Raw genomic sequence first — 18,171 nt, 5'->3', positions numbered from 1 at the left:
GGGAATCGCTCTCGAGTGATTGGTGTGTGGTTGAGTCCGTCTTATCGATCCGGGGTTTTCCCAGGATATCTGCAGGACCGTTATCTCTCCGTGCACGGAACAACGGCCAGCTGGCTTTCCTCGTAGGCAGTGAAGATGTCAGCCAGGAGTCGACTTGGTTGAAGAAACGTATCCTTACGTTGTCTTCTTGGAGGGAAGGAGTGTCCTTAGCTGTATTCTCTTCCAGTCCACTTCTGCAGGTCTGCTACCCACGGCAGTGCGTGTAAGGAGTTAGAATGCCGGATGCACAAACAGCTAATCTAATTCTTCTGGATCCAACAGTGTTATGGTTAACACTAAACAGTCTGGTCTCGTCCCGCGAGTTGAAGACTGCGCCTCGGCTAAACAAAAGAATAGTTCGAACGTTTCAGGTACCACCTTGTTCAGCAACGGGGTCGCAATAAGGGGCGATGAGGAAAGGCATCTCTGGGTTCTCCCGAGTCTTGTCCAATGAGAGACCAGAGGTTGGGTTTCAGCCAGTTCGCACCTAGGTGTGAACTTCAGGGCCTGTTGGAATTTTGGCGCTGCTTTCCTTTGTTTAAGGTCCCAGCCCAGCGGGTGGGCTAGAGTTCAGGTTTCTGATTCCCTTGTTAGGCCGGTGTTTTAGGCTTTTAATCTTACATGTAGGCCTTTCCTTTGTTTGACCATATGGCCTGGCCCAACACTAGCAACAACTAGTTAGAACCAAGAGTGTTTTGTACTGATGCGTAATTAGGATTGTAGGTTCCATGTTTGGAAATGCAGTATGATATTATCAGCTATTGCTTCTGTATTATATAAAGCATTGTTTGTTTTCTGGCTAATGAGCAAGCCAGTGTACTGCCGGTATACATTCAAAATAAAGCACTCTCGGGCTCTGAAAAAGCACTAGCGTACTTGTTATCTATGTAAACAGTTGGCAACCCTATAAATGTTATTAGAGACCAGTGTTCTCTGGTCGGTAATAACTTGTTTTCTGTTGACAATCAGATCAGTTATTACTGCGGTTACCTGTCGTTTTCTGTGGCCACTCAATTAATAGCAGGGTTGCCAACTTTGGTCAGCTGGCTGGAGTGAGATTTTCTTGTCACAGGCTTTAACATTTGCGCTTGCATGTTTTCATACAGTGGATGTCACTAACAAAACAGTTTGATCTGAATATTAATCAGACAGAAGAGGCTTAAAGCTAGGGTAGGCAACTTTCTTTTACTGTTATTTGGCCAAAATGTCATATCATATGTCATATACCTCCCTCTATCTATAATCCAAGCGCTCTGAGAGAAAATCAGGCCTCTGTGTTTGTCCCCGCCTCTGTTTTCCGGATCGCCAAAATCTCCAATAGAGTCTGTCTGCAGCCTGCAAGACTACTTCAAGTTACGCCCACTTCAAGTTACGTCCCCTTCTTTCTTAAAGGTGTATGACCCTCCGAGGGCATTCTGGCTTTTATCTGTTTCTCATCTATTTTAATTAGCTACTACGACGGAAAAAAAAATAACTTTGAAGAATAAGATATGATGTTCAATGAGCATTTAAAACGCAGAATTTGCATAAAGAATGAAGAGTATAAAACACAGAATTTGCATAAAGAATGAAGAGTATAACTAAGTATTGACAGATCAAAACAACCTGTGATTAAAATAAAGATTTTTGCAAATGATAGTTTATCACAACATTAAATTGATACATTTTATAATATTTTTTTTACTCTATGTGCAGTGGATGTAATTATTCATCAAATCATTATTTTTATAATAATGTTTTTCTCTATTTATGTGCAGTGGTAGGATTATCAAAGACCCCAACCACCCCAACCACAGACTGTTTCAGCTGCTACCGTCTGGCAAGCGGTACCGCAGCCTCAAGGCCTGGACCAGCAGGCTACGGGACAGCTTTTTCCACCAAGCAACCAGGCTTATGAACAATGGACACTAACGGCCTGCGACCTGTGGCCTGTCTGCTCTGCTACACACACACGCACACACACACACAGATGTAGCTGTGCATACACAAACACACACAGACAAGCAAACAACTACATACACATATGCATATTTATTACGGCTGGACCTACACACACACCGCACCATACACACTATACACTTTATATTATTTAGTCACACTATTGTTATTTTATTGCTGTATTTACTGTATATATTTATATACTGTATATATTACTATATATGTATGTATGTACTTGCTGCTATTTCTATTATTCTATTATTTCTATTGTTATTTTATTGCTATTTTATAACTAGTGTTATTATTTTTCTGTTGCTGCAATGTCGAGGAGCTGAAACACAAGAATTTTACTCTTATACTTGTATAATGGGATGTAACAAATAAAAGAACCTTGAACCTTGGTGGTAATTATTCATCAAATCATTAAATAAAGGGAAACAGGCTTAAAACAGTAATTTTTGTCCTCTTGTGTCCAGCTCACCAGCTGCTTAAAATACATGTGATGAGTGCATGATTGATCAATGTAAATATGTAAATCTAGCTGGGCTTTTTTTTAATCAAAATGTTGCTGTATGTAATTTCACCACATAGAGTACTGGTGAGTTGAGGTGTCTGCACACCTAAAATTCTTCTCAGCAGGTGCAAAAGGAGAAAGGCAAAACCACCGCAGAGTACTAAATAACTGAAAGTGTTATTTGGCTTAAATGTCCAACTGTCATGAATATCTGGATGAGTATGCCCTCTGTGGACAGCAGGGCACTTTTCTCATCTATAAAGAAGATAAATCTCCATTACTAGCACAATCACACATTGAAGTTACTGGCTTTTGCAGTGTATTCTTGCTTAACAAATATTAAACATTTTGAAGCATGCATGGTCCAGTAACCAAGCCTAATGCTTGAAATGATACAACCAATATTTTGGTATGAACATTCACCACTGGACCAGAATGTCCCACCCATCAGTCTTGTTTTGAAGTAACTCAGTAACTTTTACTCTGAGCACATTTTACTCGTCATTTTTACTTCTACTCAAGTAAAGTTTCAGCAAAGTAACAGTAACAGAGGTCAGAGGTCACAGATGAAATCAATATTCCTGTGACCTGAATGATGACAGAAGAGCCGAGGAGAAATGGCAGCAAGGAGAATAAAGTGACTATGAATCAATCTTTATTCCAGTTGATTTTAATTATCAAATGTACATCATCTCTGGGTGTCTTTTCACATTCAGACGCCCATCTACTAATAAAAAATGAAAAAAGAGAGATGTTTTTTTCCCCCGTACAAAATTAGGCAACAACGTCATCCAGGTCAGCCGAAGCATCAGACATCCGATTCCTCCAGAAGAGTCACTGAACAGAAGATCTGCTCTTCAACCTGCAGCACGGATCTGATTTGGGCCGTTTTACTCAAATGTTTTCTGCACTGCATCTCAGTTTTATCACTTTTGGAATACAACAGACAAACACGTTGCATGAGGAGCCTCTCATGCTTACATTTTGGTGTTGTGTGGGTTTTACTACCACATTATAGCTCCCTAAAAAGCCAAAGATTCATAACTGTGAGCAGTGAAAGTGAGAAAAACAATTTTATAAATGTTTATCCTGCCCTGCAAAAAGTATTGCTGGTAGAGAAGTGGACTGCATGTCACTTAATAGCTGTTATGGGTATAATTTTATCAATATTGAATCTTAACCCTAGCATTTTATACACATTTCCCTGTAATTCTTATATTGATGGTAGAGTTGAAGAGGTTACTCAGAGAAAGTGCCTCCAGCCACATAAAAACAGTCAATGCTGCAGTATCCTGCAAGGTCATTTTCAGAGTAGAATCCTTGCAGTTTTCCTCTCTTTCCACATTAAAATAAACACTTATCTAAAACAAAACAAAAAAAAATAGTCCAGTGTTTTTTAGAAGTAATGATTATATTACGATTAAAATCATTTTAGCACTAGAACCTGGACCAGCATACGCTGGTTTTGTCGACCTGACCCACAGCACATATTATTGCTAAATCACGGTTAAATCTGTCACTGGATTACCATCACAATGCTTGCAGAAGCACAAACATGATTTTAAGTTTGGCTTTGATGGTTAATTTATTTTTCTTTTAAGCCAGAAGCCTACAGCTGCCACCCACAAACCCTTTGCTCTGCCCTCGCTGCAATGTAAGAAGCGGCAAGCCGGCATGTCCAAGTTGAGTGCACCTATAGCTTACCATGATCCTGTGAGTGAGTGACTTTCACCTATAGCTCAGAGGTGCTTTGCATCTAAAAAGATGGGAGGAGGGCAGAAGGAAAGACACTCAACTTACTGTCAAGCCAGCAGAAGTGTGCTTCCTTCAGAAAGGATTCCTCTCTCACTATCCTCCAGAAACGTGTGCACGTGAGAGCCAGGGTACGGATTGCAAGGTCGCCATCTTGTAGCACCACAAGGATGAAGATCATGCGCAAAATTTCCTCATCAGGCAGCTGTGAACATAAAACATGAGTCACTACAAAATCAGTAGGCTCAATAATAGGTCTCCATCATCATCTTGGAACAAGGACACAGTGTCAGAGGCGAAGGACCACTCTTTATTTGCATGTTCTGTAGCCTTCACATTTGTGTCCTGCAGATAGCATATATGTAGTTATTGTCACATCTCGGATTAAGATACAGTATGTAAGAAGTGGCAAGCCGGCATGTCTCTGTGGAGCGCACCTATAACTAACTGTGATCCTGTGAGTGAGTGAGATTCACCTACGGCTCATAGAGGTGCAGAGATGCTGGAGGGTGCAGAGACGCTGGAGGCTGCAGAGACACTGGAGGGTGCAGAGATGCTGGAGGGTGCAGAGATGCTGGAGGGTGCAGAGATGCTGGAGGCTGCAGAGATGCTGGAGGCTGCAGAGACACTGGAGGGTGCAGAGATGCTGGAGGGTGCAGAGACGCTGGAGGCTGCAGAGACGATGGAGGGTGCAGAGACGATGGAGGGTGCAGAGACGATGGAGGGAGCGGAGACGATGGAGGGTGCAGAGACGTGGGAGGCTGCAGAGACGCTTGAGGCTACAGAGGCGCCGGAGGGTGCGGAGACACAGGGACCTGCTGACGGGTCAGCTAACCCACATTTCTGCACATGGCTCAAAAATAAATTTTGCCGGGTTATAATCCTTGCACAATAGCAGCAGTGATAATGGTGGCTTTTGACACATCCACTGTGGCATCTGTACATTTTATACCCTACAAACAAAGAGAAATCCGGTTTACAAACTACTGATACATACTTTATTATTAAGGCACTGTTCAAAATTAAAACTGTATACAAATTAACATTGGAATAAAATGCTTAACTTTACTAGTGGACAATTTATACATTTTACAAGATCTGCAACATTTATTTGAACTGACAAATACCTCCATGTTTAACAGCTGTCTTCTCGTGGGTCTGCATATGTGCCACAACATATGCATACTCTCCCACTGTGCTGCAGAACTGGCATTTGTAGTTTGGGCCTTCACAAATGGGTTTTTGTAAGATACCTTCCCTACAAACTGTTGGATGAAGCTGGAAGCAAATAAAAAAGTAAGATTTTTACACACATCAACATTTCATCAAAAACACTTTACAACACTTTCCAAAAGAGTCATGTTCCCTAAAGGTGTAATACACCCACATAATTTCAGTAAGCTGATTAAGTTCTCTATTCAGGCTGAAGTGCACCTGTTAAGAGTGGCACAACTTGCACTTTTATGATTCAGGGGACTATGCAGTTCAGTCACCACAGCAACGAAGCACAGACCTACACAACTTCAACCTAACTAATGAGACAAAATAAATGATAAATAATAATAATAATAATAATAATCCAAAAACGATCCTACTCAATCATTACTGGCCCATTGGTAGTGTGTGACAGTGTGTGTGTCTGCAGAGAGCCTGCCTTCTGCCTGGATTTTCTTATTTCTGAATGTTGGGAACGTTTCTGAGCATCAACCTTTTGGCAGCAGGTGTGTCCGCCTACAACCAATAACACTGCTAAATCGTTTTATATCTAAAAGCCACGCTGGCTATGGTAGCGAACTCTAAAACTCTCTCTAAAACTCTCTACAACTCTAGCGAACCCCCGAACTCTAATACAGAGTAACTAGAGTTAAAGCTGTATGAAAAATGACTTAAACACTTCAATTTAAACGGTTATCTCTGGAAAATATTCTTACCGTTGTCTCTATACGGTCTGCCATCTTGCCGACAAGTTCTCGTTTTGACATCTCGTGTGGTTCTGTGTGATTTGGACAACTTCAAGTTACACCCCCTGCTACAAGTTACGCCCACTTCACGTTACGCCCCCTCTTGCCGTGTGTAATTTGGACAACTTCAAGTTACGCCCCCTGCTACAAGTTACGCCCACTTCACGTTACGCCCCCTCTTGCAGTGTGTAATTTGGACAACTTCAAGTTACGCCCCCTGCTACAAGTTACGCCCACTTCACGTTACACCACCTCTTGCAGTCTGCAGACAGACCCTTCTCAAAATCTCACAGCTCCCATAAAGCCTCAACCAATCAGGGGAGGTCATCCGGGGGTGCGTCGCTACTGCCCGTCATGCGCGTTCCCAGCCGTGGCTTGAAGCCCGATGTGGCTGCTACGGCAGTTAGCATGCTACAGGCTGGAGCATAACAATGGCGGAGAAGTCGGCAGCGTTGAAACTTCCGATTCCACTGTTGCCAGCCACAGCTTATAAAGCAAAACAACCAAAAAGCAAAAGACAGAAAAAGAAAAGGTATCATCCAAGAAGGAGGCTGACCGATCAAGGAATAAAACTAGAATCAACATCGATGTGGCTTATCAAAGATGGCGAGAGCTGCGGGATTTCAAAGGTTTGAAGACAGACGCCCAGCTTGCTGTATTTCTTCTGGACAGGTAACTAGCTATGTTATTTTGCTATATCATTCTGTTTTCTCTTGTGATGTGACTTATCTATTTTGGTATTAATAAGTGGAAACTGCATAAACGGGACGCAAGTGTTTGGAACGTCTGCAGGCATTGTGTTAGCAAGTAGCTTGGTAGCATGTTTGCACATCAGCACAGTAGCATTGGTTTGCACATTTATTTTGAGAGACTGTGCTCCAGTTTTAATAATGTAAGCAGCTGTGCTATGTCACGGCTATCTAGTCGATTGTATGTAAATGTACTTAGAGGCTGCATACCCAGGGCCTAAATATGTTTTGTAGGCAAGCGTAGCGTGGTGGTATTGTGTACTGGTAGAGACTAAGCTAGCAGAGCTAGCACCATAGCCGGTGAGAAAATAGTCCTCAAAAGCAAAGCAGTATGTAGGGCAGACCTGGGCATTATACGGCCTGCGGCCCTCATGATGGTTCTGCCTGGCCCGGGAGGTCTAAGACAAACCACACCATTTTACTTATGAAGCTAAAAAAAATCAAATGAGATGACCTTGACGTGAGTGATGTTTGAAGGAGGAATGCACCCATGCCACTTTTTCAATGCCGATACCGATTACGAGTATGAAAGTTTAAGTATAGGCCGATACTGAGTACCGATCTGATCCATTACTTTTACTGAACAGTGCAGGCTTACTTCCTTAGTTTGGGGTCAATGGACAAAATTATTGAGATAAAATCCTTGTTTTTTCCACTGTTTGAGAAATACAGGCTTCTATGTGCCACAAATGCATAAAATCAAGACAGTTTGCTTTTATTTCTTACATGTTACTCATGGCTTTCGGGATCAGATTTTAGTCTTGGGTAAAATCTCCGATACCGATATTCCATTTTAGCCTGGTATCGGCACTGATGTCGCTATGACTTCAAACTAGGGATGCACCGATACCGATACTGGTATCGGTGCATCCCTAGTTTGAAGTCATAGCGACATCTGCTGAGGCCGAGGCACGTCTCATTTTGTTCGTGCAACGCAGTCGATGGAGGTACAATTTGGAGTCACCTGCGACACAAAATGAGCGCTAAAAAGCGAAAGGTTGATGCCGAATGTAGTGTTTAAGAATTCATGGACTAAGTATTTTTTCACTGAGGTTGGCGGTAAAGCTGTGTGCTTAGTTTGCAACGAATATGTGGCTGTATTCAAAGACTACAACTTGGAACAAGTTGTAGTCTTTGAATGTTGGAGACCTACAACAGTGGAACCTGAAAGGCTCACAATCTCCTCTCCTTTTACATGTGATGTGGACAGTGTCCCCAGTGATGTACAACTTGAACTCATAGACTTGCAGTCTGATGCACTGCTGGCACAGCACTTCAAATCAGTGCCATTACTGACATTTTACTCATCTCTCAAAGAGGAGAACTTCCCACACATGAGAAGTCTAGCTCAGAGGATGCTGGTTCTCTTTGGATCAACATACATATGTGAACAGACATTCTCAGTAATGAAATTCAACAAGTCAAGATACAGATCCTCTCTCAGTGATGATCATCTGTCAGCTGTGCAACATCAGGAATTACACCTGACTTTAATTCACTAGTTCAAGCCCATCAGAGACTTGATTCCTCCCACTGAGTAAGTTGGCAAAACTACCCATGGATTGTAATTTGTATCACAGAGATCTTACTGCTGTAGTCTAAAAGACTGTCATAATGACCAGTGCACTTTAAGGTAACAGTTCTTGTCAAAGATACAAACACGAATACAGGATGGGTTGTGTCCATGAAAGCATCTGCGTATCACATGTTTTAATGTACTGTGTGTATAAAACATTATTTTGTCAAGCTTATTTTCCCCCATTTTTCTTTTTTGGCATTGACAATCCACAGTGGATTATCCAACAAACAGACTCATGTTCTCATAAATTGTGGAAAAAAGTAACATGTGCATGTGTGTGTATGAGATGGTGTACTGGTTTGGATTTTTTTTTTTTCATCAGGTTTGTTTGGTTTTATTTTTCAACCTTGCTTTTTGGACCTGCAGTGCATGTTTTTATCTTTTGGCATGCTGAGAGATTTTTTATTTTGTTTAGTTTTTTTAATGGAAACATTTTTACCCAAAACGGTCAGGTTTGGAGTGATTTTCAATATAATAAATGCTGAAGAATAAGTGCACAGTATGTTTTCTATAATTTAATCTAGTGATAAAATTAGAGGTTACGGCATGACAAAATTTGTTTGGCCCCCAGCAACAATCTGGGTTTCGCATGTGGCCCCTCAGGAAAAATAATTGCCCACCCCTGATTTAAGCTGTCAGCTCCTCATTCATCCCTGCGGTTCCCACCTTTCCACATGCTACTGTTGACTGGTTGTGCCACCCCAGCCTCCTCCTGTTCTGGTTCCTTATTAATCAGATACAATACACTTTCTGTAGGCTTGTATTTGAAATTATGTATATTACATATCTCAGTGATATGTGTCTGCTGCGTTCTGTTCTATCCCTGGGGGATTTGATTGCAGTCCGTGCTAAATCTTTGGTATGAGGCTTGGGTTCATACAGGGAGTACCCAAGACAGCAGAGCCCTTACCACCAAATACCATTCGTACAGTAATGGTTCCTAACTGAACTCATCTGAAGATAAAAATGTATGTATGACCACATGGTGTGAATTTTAACACAAGAAAGCCCAGAGGATTTTGGAGGTCTATGAGACGATCAATAAGTCGTTAATTGATAGTGTACATAATCAGTAATAACTATTTCTTTGTGTGATTAAGACATTTTGAGATATTGCAAACTGACAGTGGCTTGGCCTTTCTGTCTCTGTCATATGACCCACCAAATTTCTTGAGGCGGTCATGGGTGCCATTGGCCCTTCCTTATTTAATATTGTAAATAGTTCCCTCTCCTCTGTTTGTGTCCGTGACTATATTAAATTGGGTCGTGTTCAGCCTCCTTTTAACATCTCATATCATTGTTATGCAGACGACACCCAAGTTTATCTTTCAGTGAAACCAAATGATTTTAATAGATTGTCTATTTTAAAAGATTATCTATTGTCTATTTGCCATTAAGGACTGCATGACACAAAACTCCCTCCAGCTAAACTTGGATGAAACAGAAGTTCTCGTTTTTGGCCTCGAAAATTCATTGAGATTTTCAGCAGTTACTTGGCCCATTGACCTCTAATGTAAAGTCTGCCTCCAATAATTTAGGTGTTATTTTCGACCCACAGTTGAATTTTGAACAACACTCTAAAAAATTGGTTCAGTAATGTTTTCTACAGCTGAGAAATATCACCATGGTCAGAACAATTCTGCCTTTTGAAGAAACTGAGAGAATAATTTATGCCTTTGTGGCATTGTGACTCGGCCACTGCAATGCCCTGTTCACGTATTTTAGCCAATCTGCACTGGCCCAGCTTCAATTAGTTCAAAATACATCCGCTCGCTTGTTAACAAAGTCCAAACACAGGTCGCACATCATTCCAGTTCTTCCCTTCCTGCATTGGCTGCCAGTCAAGTGTAGGATAAATTTTAAAATGTTGCTGATCACTTACAAAGCTGTAGCCTACATGGTCTAGCCCCAGAGTATGTAACTACTGAGTCCTCATAACTCTGGGAGATCCCTTAGGTCCTCAAACCGAGGACTGCTGAAGATTCCACATACTAGGTTACGTCTAAAAGGTGATAGTGCCTAAGCTGTGGAACAGCCAGGCCCCAAGTGTTAGATCAGCAGATGCCATTCATATTTTTTAACGTCCACACTTTTATTCTCTTGCTTTCAATTGTATTTGATACTGTTTTGCTGTTGTTAGGTTCTTTTATTTCCTACGTGTATTTTAGTCTCTTGCTTTTATTTGCTTGTTTTGTCTTTTATGTCTTACTCTTTTGTCTGCCCCTCATAGTAACTTCTGTAGCTTTGTTTTAAATCCCTTTAACTGGTTCTCTCATGGTGTGTCCTATGTACCACCAGTGTTGGGAGGGTTACTTTTAAAATGTATTCCACTACAGATTACTGAATACATGCCCTAAAATGTAATTTGTAACGTATTCCATTAGATTACTCAAGTTAAGTAATGTATTCTAAATACTTTGGATTACTTTTGGAATACTTCAAAATTGTCTTGCTTAGCCCATTTGTCTGGGTCACTCTGAATGTAGTTAACACTTGCTTAGGAATGACCTTATTACTGTCTTCAGAGGAAAAGTTATGCAAGTATGTAAACACAAATGTGGTATGTTTTGTCCTGCAACTGATACTGTCGCGCTTTAAAAAGTGTGAAATTGCCGTTGTTTTGTCAGTCCCCACTCATTGGCTTGATGGTTAGCTACATCACCCGACTGGCTAGCCAGCTACTCTGCCACTAATGTTAAAGCCTCTGGAAATGTGGCTTGAAATAGTAAAAATGCATATATGATATCAAAGTTGAGTGTCTCATTAAGCATCCACAAAAATCTGAGTGAAAATAAACGTTCATAACTATTAGAAAACCTAGTTCAAAAAACAGCTCATTTTGCTGTTTAGACCATAGATATATAAACGTAGATACCGCGTTCGCGATTTGACGTGCGTCTGCGTGGTCGCCATATTGGGGCGGTCAACAGTCAAGAGTAGACCGCTTGGAAAAATGCCACAAGCGTGTGTGGCATTTGGCTGTACAAACAGAAGAAACATACAAAACAGGGATTGTGGGATAACTTTTCACAAGTGGCAATTTTATTGTATTTTACTATTATCTGAGTTAGTGAACGTGATATATCGCTTCAGACGGTCCTGAAACTGACATGACACCGTCGTGATGATGGCTAACTAACGAAAACATAACATTACTAAATAATTGTTAAAGCACTACGTGACTAGGGGTAAAAGTGATATTTACTTAACAATTGCCTCATTCTTTGTGTTATTTACTTTATAGAAAATTATCAGCTGGAATGTGTTTGTGCTCATGAAATACACGCTAGCTAGCCTAAATTAGATCTACAAGGCCATATTTATGCTGCTAGCCTAATGCACTGACTGCACCTTTCAGCTACATGCCAGAAGTAATTTTGAGATGGCCTTCTTTTTGTCAAAGGTTCCCAAAGGATCCTGGAATAAGAAAAGCTTGGGCCATAGCTGTCAGACAGAAGGATTTTGAGCCTAATGACACTACAGTTCTCTGTAGCTGTCATTTCAAGGCAGATGATTTTGACAGAACTGGGCAAACTGTGCGTGTGAAGGAATATGTGATCCCTTCAGTTTTTGCATCCTTTCCAGATCATCTGAACAAAGTTAGTGTATTTTCAAGTTATACGATTATAGTGTTCTTTGTGGTAAACAGTGTTAATATATAGTGGAAACTGACTGGAATGATGAGCATACAAATTATCTCTTGCTAACATAACTGGAATTTCCACAAAACCTGATATTAAAAGTAAACTTCCCTTTTAGATTTTACTAATATTGATTTTAAATGTCTTTTACTTAATTTAAAGGTGCCCAATAAAGCCAGGTCAACTAGGACATCAACACAAGCTTGTGAAGCAAGTGATGATCCTGTACCTGTGTCTGAATTTCCTGAACAGCTGAATTCATCAACCTTGGTAAGTGAAATAAAGCAGTTCTTATCCACAGCACTTTTGCAACATACATGGAGTTGTGTTGTATAGCGCGTATCCAACAAGTGTTATATTTCATAGGATCATCATTATGCCCTTGACCCTGATCAAGTCAAATATAAAGTAACTGAGGCTCAAGCAAGAGTTGCAGAGCTGCAGAGGCAGCTGAGAAATGCCAAGGATCGTGGGAGAAGATATAAACGAACTGTAAAGTCACTGCTAGATGATTTAAAAGAGAAAAATATGATTTCAGAGGAACTACAGCTAAAGCTTGACCACTATTCTGGTAGGTTGGACTGTCAGTTTTCTTTATTTATGTAATATACAGTGGGTTTTATTTCATACTGGCAAAGGCAGTACATAACAAATCAGACTACCAATAACATTTTCCTATAGACCTGATTTGTGATCTGAATTGCACTGTAAAAATGTTAAACTATCATTCGCCCCTACGTAATGCATTAATTGAAATCAAATTTCAGATTGTTGAGTCTGTTTTTCCTAATATCCCAGATCTTCCAGTTGAACTCCTAAAACAGCACCATGCCTACACTCCGGCTCAAAGGGAGTTTGCTTTAACACTGCACTTGCATGGGCCCAAAGCCTACAGCTATTTAAGAGATACAGTGCACATACTGCTTCCTCATCCTCACACACTTCAAAGGTAAACATACTAATGTAATCTACATAAGTATTGTTTGTAATAGGTGCATTATTGTTGGCATGTTCTATTTCCACACCCAAACACACTGCAAATGTACAGTACTTTACTATCAGCATGCATTAATCCCATCTCCAACCTTTACAAATAATGTGTTGTAGTTGTGCATACAAAAAATGTTTGTTTTTTTACACAGGTGGTTGCAGTCTGTGGATGGCAAGCCTGGAATAAATACTTCGCTTTTAGACATGCTACAACGAAAAAATCAGGAAGATCCAGCAAAATATGGTCAGGTGTGTCTTATGATGGATGCCATGACTATCAGGAGGCAAGTGCAGTACGACTCTCACACACAGACAGTGTCGGGCTTTGTGGATCTTGGGGACGGCATTGACGAGACCAGTGTGGCTAGTGAGGCCCTTGTGTTCATGGTGGTTGGACTGCAAGGCCACTGGAAAGCCCCCATCGCCTACTTCATTACAAAGACATTGACACCAGGCACTCAGAAGGTTTTGCTGGGGCATGCATTAGAGGCACTGCATGAGCGAGGTGTCAAAGTACTGTGTGTGACAATGGATGGGCATGCAACCAATGTCAGCATGTGCACCATGCTCGGGTGCCAGCTGAAACTGAAATCTTCTGAGCTTTTGACGACATATTTTGCTCACCCTTCGACAGGCGAGCGAGTGTATGTGATGATGGATGCCTGTCATATGCTGAAGTTGGCCCGGAACATGTTGCAGGCGTATAGTCCCATTTTGAGCTCTGCTGGACAAGTGAACTGGAGCTATATAGTCCACCTAAATGAAGTACAAGAAAAAGAGGGTCTACATGCTGCAAACAGGGTCACAAGCAAGCACATTAACTTCAGCACACAAAAGATGAAGGTGTCCTTGGCTGCACAGACACTGAGCCGGTCTGTTGGAAAAGCGCTGCTCATGCTGAAGGAAACTGGGTACCCACAGTTCCAGGATTGCTCAGCTACCGCTGAATTTGTTGAGGTAATCCTTGCTAGTTTTAGTTTTGCTGTGATTTCTTCTACTGCCAGTGATGGGTAAATGTAATGCATAGGCTAACCTACCTCAGTGTTATCAGTAAGATGCATTGAAAACAGTATCTTTCAATTTTTTGGCAAGATTTCATTCTGGTAACAGGTACAGAAACACAGTTCAAAATTACAGTTGTGACACCACAACTGCAATTTTGAACTGTGTTTCTATATATCTTGCCAAAAAATTGAAAGTCATTTGACTGTTAACCTACAATAGGGAGTTTTTGTGTTTCAGGTGATTGACAGATTGTTCGACATCATGAACAGCCGAAACCCGCACGCTAAAGGCTTCAAGGCGCCATTGGGTTCCCTCAACTGGGCAGAGACAATAGAGTTCCTGAAAGAGGCCCGGCTGTACAAGTTCAAGTTCAAGTTTATTTATTTATATAGCCCTTTATCACAAGCATGTCTCAGAGGGCTTTACAGAGAGTGTGTCTAGCTAGGTCTAACTAAACACAATCAGTGGTAAACAAAATTTTGTAGGACAGCATGATGAAAAACACAAGGTAGGTAGGAGCAGATTTAGCGAGACAAACAATCTACCTATTCTATACAGCCTAACCTACCCGGCACCCCAGCCTTAGACCCTAAATGCACACAAGGAAAAACTCCCAGGAAAAAATTTGGAAGAAACCTTGGGCGGGCTGAGGCAGATAGGGATCCCCCCCCGGGACGGCTTAGCGTGCAATAGGTGCCGGGCAAAACATTGACAGAGTCATGGGCAACAATGATGACAAGAGAAAACAGAGAGAGACAAAAGAAGGGGAGGAGCATGCGGCGGTGGGGGAGGGCTGAGGCCAGCAGTAAAGGAGCGAGGGCAGCAGTCGTAAATCAGCGTCCAGGAGGGAGCAGCGGAAAGGAAGAGCAAGGCAGCACTGACGACGAAGAGCCAGGGCAGCACCCGTCACTGCCAGGTAGAACACTGACCTGGAGTCAGAGAGGAGGAGAGAGAGGAAGCCGCGTACACACACACAACACACCCAGACACACACACACGTAAAGAAGAAGGGGGGAAACAGCTGCAAACAGAACACACAGGGTCAGAGACACACGGGGGGCAGCAGCATCAGGGATGTGGAAGGGACCGAGGCCGGCGCTGACGACCACTGGACTGCACCGGAGTCTGAAGGGGGGAGAGAGTAAGGGGAGAAGCAGCAGCAGCAGAACACAAGACAGGCACGTTGGGTGGGAGCAGGACCAAGGCCGGCGCCAACGACCGGCGGGAGCAACACCTGTCCACTGGCAGGTGGAGCACTGGACCGGAGTCTGAGGAAGGGGAGAGAAGACAGCTGCACACAGAACACACGGAGTCAGAACACATCGGGTGGGAGCGGCAGCAGGGATAGGACTATGGCATGCACTGGCGACCACTGCACTGCACCGGAGTCTGAGAAAGGGGGAGGAGACAGGTACACACAAAGACAACGAACACACGGAGAGAGATCCAGGTGGGAGCAGCGTTAGGGATGGGACTAAGGCCAGCACCGAAGACCATCAGGGTCAGAGGAATCTGAGAAAGGGAGGAGAAAACCAGCCGCGCACACACACACACACACACACAGAGCTGTGCAGAAGCAGCACAAGACCCGGACGTATTTGGGCACAGACACGCTCATACAGACAGCAGATAGGAAGTGATTAGACACAGTGTAGCCAGAGGGCATCCCTATGCTTATGTTCCCAACGGCAAATTTCTATATAAATACTGTCTAGGCTAGGGTAAGAGAGAAGACTGTGACGAGCCCAGGCCAGCGGTGCTAAGGTAGGTCGTAAGATTGCGAGAAAAGATAGGTTTTGAGTCTAGATTTGAAGATTTCGACAGAATTAGCTTCCCTGACTGTAAGAGGTAGCTGGTTCCAGAGATAGGGAGCTCGGTAGGAGAAAGCTCTACTGCCTGCTGATTTTTTCTTGATTCTAGGGACAATAAGGTAGCCAGCGTCCTGCGAACGGAGGGCACGAGGTGGAATATAAGGGATGATGAGGTCGGATAGATATGATGGTGCAAGCCCATGTAACGATTTATAAGCTAACAGAAGCACCTTAAAGTCAGATCTGGCTTGAATTGGGAGCCAGTGAAGGGAGGTTAGGATAGGAGTGATGTGGTCAAATTTTCTAGTTCTGGTTAGTATTCTGGCAGCAGCATTTTGCACAAGTTGTAGTTTTTTAATACTACAGTTAGGTAGGCCAGAGAGTAAGACATTACAATAATCGAGTCTTGATGAAACAAAAGCGTGAATTAAGGTTTCAGCATCCGCCGTGTTTAGTAGGGAGCGAATTTTCGAGATATTACGAAGATGGAAAAATGCTATCTTAGTGATTTCCTTAATGTGAGCATCGAATGAGAGAGCTGAGTCGAACGTAGCGCCAAGGTTTTTAACTGTGGGACTCTGGGTAATTAAGCAATCCCCAAAATTTAGATTAAGGTCTGAAACAAGAGGTAGTTGGGTTTTTGGGCCAACAACTAGCATCTCAGTTTTGTTGGCGTTTAGTCGCAAGAAGTTTAGTGACATCCAATTGGTGACAGCGATTAGGCATAATTCTAGGTTTGAAAGTTGTAAGCGGTCGTCAGGTCTAATTGGGATGTAAATTTGAGTATCGTCCGCGTAACAGTGAAATTTAATACCATAACTGCGAAAGATTTCACCAAGAGGTAGCATGTAAATGGAGAAAAGCAAAGGTCCGAGCACGGAGCCCTGCGGTACGCCAAAGTTAACTTTAGAGTAATCAGATATAGTATTTTTATGTGAGACACAATGTGTTCTGTCAGATAGGTAGGAATTTAGCCAGGAAAACGCAGAGTCGCGGATGCCAACGTCGCTCGCTAGGCGGTTTAAGAGAATATTATGATCGACTGTATCAAATGCCGCACTCAAATCAAGTAAGATAAGAACAGAAGAAGAATCGGAATCTGAGGCGAGGAGTAGGTCGTTTACCACTTTTGTGAGAGCAGTCTCAGTGCTATGTAGAGACCTAAAACCAGATTGAAAGGGTTCGAAGAGACTATTAGACGAGAGGTAGTCAGTTAGTTGGGTAGAAACTATTCTTTCCAAGACTTTAGAGAGGAAGGGGAGATTGGAGATTGGTCTAAAGTTATTAAGATCATCCGGATCAAGGTTAGATTTTTTGAGCAGAGGTTTAATTATGGCTGATTTGAAGGACGAGGGCACAATGCCAGAGGAGAGAGAGGTGTTAATGATATTGAGTAGGGAGGGGCCTAATATTGGGAGAAGTTCCTTAACCAATTTAGCAGGAAGAGGGTCAGATAAGCTGGTTGTGGATTTAGAGGAAAGTACTAATTTAGAGAAGGTGTCTAAGGAGACAGTCTCAAATTGCGAGAGTACGGCGGTGGTCTCTAATGGAGCTAATGCACGATTAGGAGAGGGATCAACGCCCTCGGTGGGTAAAGAATTGCTAATTTCATCTCTAATAGAGTCAATTTTGTGATTGAAGAAATTAAGAAAGTCATTCGCGGTAAATTGAGAGCTCGCTACAGGGGAGGGTTTACGAGTAAGTTTTGCTACCGTGTCAAATAGAAACTTCGGGTTATTTTTATTAGTGTTAATAAGATCTGAGTAGTAGGAGGCCCTAGCGGCGGAGAGCGTACGCTTGTAAGTCAATAGGCTATCGCTCCAAGCTAGTCGAAAGACCTCGAGTTTGGATAACCGCCATTTGCGTTCTAGCTTTCTACACGCCTGTTTTTGTGCACGAGTTTCATCAGTGAACCAGGGCGACGGTTTCTTTAGACGGCGGGTTTTTATGAGTAGGGGCGCAACAGAGTCAAGCGAGTCAGTTAGAATAGAGTTGAAGTTATCCGTGAACTCGTCGAGGGAACCAATTCGTTCAGGGAGAGAGGCAAGAGTTTTAGGTAGGAGATCAGCAAGTTTTGTAGTTGTCGAAGTATCAATACGGCGGATGCTGTAGGTATCAACTGGATTGGAATGCCGACAGGGCAGAGCAATTTGAAATTTAATGAGATAATGATCTGATAATGCCGGTGGATA

The 18,171-nt window shown here is 42.3% G+C and overlaps 1 pseudogene; it reads left to right on the top strand.

Moving 5' to 3' along the window:
* The first annotated feature begins 11,485 nt into the window (after positions 1 to 11,485).
* LOC139916767 (THAP domain-containing protein 6-like) lies at positions 11,486 to 13,927 on the top strand (annotated as a pseudogene).
* Positions 13,928 to 18,171: the final 4,244 nt, after the last annotated feature.

Source organism: Centroberyx gerrardi, chromosome 8 (genome assembly GCF_048128805.1).
Source record: "Centroberyx gerrardi isolate f3 chromosome 8, fCenGer3.hap1.cur.20231027, whole genome shotgun sequence".
Taxonomy (NCBI): domain Eukaryota; kingdom Metazoa; phylum Chordata; class Actinopteri; order Beryciformes; family Berycidae; genus Centroberyx; species Centroberyx gerrardi.
Note: the sequence above shows the minus strand (reverse complement) of the source record. Positions and strands in the feature narration are given on the sequence as shown.